Genomic DNA, 2,200 nt, shown 5'->3' with positions numbered 1-2,200 from the left:
CTTTTTGTTTATCATTCCTACTCATTTTATATGCTATCATTGGCTGTGCAGGGTATAATATAAAGTGTCTGGGAAATGCAATTTACCCATGTACCCAGCAATTTTTTCTATCTATTTAAATAAGTATAAAAATATGTCTCCCATGGAAGGTGCATGTTGAACTGCCTCATTGACTAGTCAAGAAGGTACTCAGCTCGCTCAAGGAAATCTATATTTTGAAGTATTTCTGGTTTTAAATTATAATTGAATGAATTTAGCAGATGAATAAAGAATCAGGGAAATACCAAGCAGGGAGAATTTTTTTTAAGAAGATCTACAAGTACTACATATAACTTTTTCATAAAATTTTTGAAAGTAATTATACAATAAGCAAGCTTACACTTAGAGTTATTGCTAACAAAATAATGTGGGAAGTGGCATTGCTTAATGCTATCCCCTGTTGGACTCCTGTCTTTCCATACCTACTTCTGGGGCTGGTAGTAATTCCCATTTTGCTCCCTGAGCAATTCTGTGACCCACTTGTCCTTCACCTTTAACTTTAGCTCTTGCTAGGGAGGCCTGAAAGGAAGGGAGAAGACTGGTTAGACACTGAAGTAGCTTTTAACAGCACAAATTCAAGCCTCTAATTCCACCAAAGAAATCTTCCAAAATGCAACCAGCATCAATTTAATTTCACATTCAGTTGTCATAACACTAGTACACTAATTTCCAACCCATGAGCATATTGCACACAACAACTGAGAGGAAGAAAAAGGACTTTTATAAGTAAAACAGCAGCAGCAGTAGTAACAATAATACCAAGATCACAAATCCTTAGTGATAAATAGCACTTAAATGGATAGAATAGAAAGCAAAATAAAAACAACAAAACAAGCACATAAATGAAAAAGACAGGCTAGAGGCAAGCTGGGGAAAACAGCCTAAGCTTTGAGGGAAAGCTTGCAAATTAGTGGAGTAAAACATTTAGAAGAGATGAAAATAGGATTCATATACTCTGATTAAAAAGACACTTTACTTGCATATTTAATTAAACGTATGAAAGTCTAAAAGTAGAGTTACCCAGATCTGCTGAAAGGAACAGAAAATTCCTCAAGTGAGACAAAGGAGAGCAGGTATTGTAAACCTGAGGGGAGAGAACTGTATCTCTACTCCATTGAAGAGCCATGAGGCTCTATGCAACATTTGGTTGTTCGTGTGCCTTAAGTGGGTTTCAGTATATTCTCCACTCTTTTCCTGAGAGAAAGTGTGCAGTGCAGGGCTGTCCAGCAGGCATACTAAAATCAGAATGCTTTCTTCAAACCTGGAGAGCTGCTTGTAGCAATATTTGATGATAACATATTGGAGAGGAGCACAGATCACACTGTTCACACTGACAGGAAAGGCCAACATGGAGAAGTGACATGAGAGGACCCACAATGCTTGCTGTCAGATGTGATCAGAAAGCTTGCTTGTTTTAGAAGTAGTTGAGAGCTGAAAGGAACTGCACTTAGTCATGGTGATAAGTGATGTAATATGTTCCTGTGAGGGGTTTTAATGAGACTTTTAGATTATTATCTAATTTTTTTTGGCTGAACTGGGGATTGAATTTAGGCCCGTAGGCTTGCTAGGGAAGCGCTTATTCTACTTAGCCATCTCCCCGGCCCCTCTAATTTTTTTTTTTAATCTCCGTGCTTTTATTCCAACAAAAAGAAGTTGCATTAGGAGAAAACATAATGGCTAAAGTGTTGGAAGAACTTTCTTTTCTATGTACTTGGGTAGTAGATAAAGACTGTGGCATATGAGAGAAAGCTTTAGGCCATCTGTGTTCATTGCAAAATGATTTCAGTGAACAGAAATTAGTTAATCATTTCTTAGCATCTTAAAGAGGGAAGCTTTGAGTCTAGATTGCCAAATGGTTTTCTTTTTTTTCTTTCTTTTTTCCCATAATTTTATTAATAAACAAATAGCAATGAGACAGTTTCAAATCAAATTGGTAGGACAGTTTCGATAATAACACATTGCATACATTCTTCCTAGTAGTTAATTGCTGTACAAGATGTGGACATGATATACTATTTACAAGCACCACTAGAACAAATCACTCTATTCATTAAGAGAATGTAACTATATATCTATCCTAGCCATTTTGAATACACAGATACAAAATGGACATTCATCTGTATACCATTTTTTTGTTAAGTTCCGTTATTTGAATATTATA

Source organism: Octodon degus, unplaced genomic scaffold, assembly GCF_000260255.1.
Source record: "Octodon degus isolate 3935 unplaced genomic scaffold, OctDeg1.0 scaffold00149, whole genome shotgun sequence".
Classification (NCBI taxonomy): domain Eukaryota; kingdom Metazoa; phylum Chordata; class Mammalia; order Rodentia; family Octodontidae; genus Octodon; species Octodon degus.
This window is presented reverse-complemented; position numbering follows the sequence as displayed.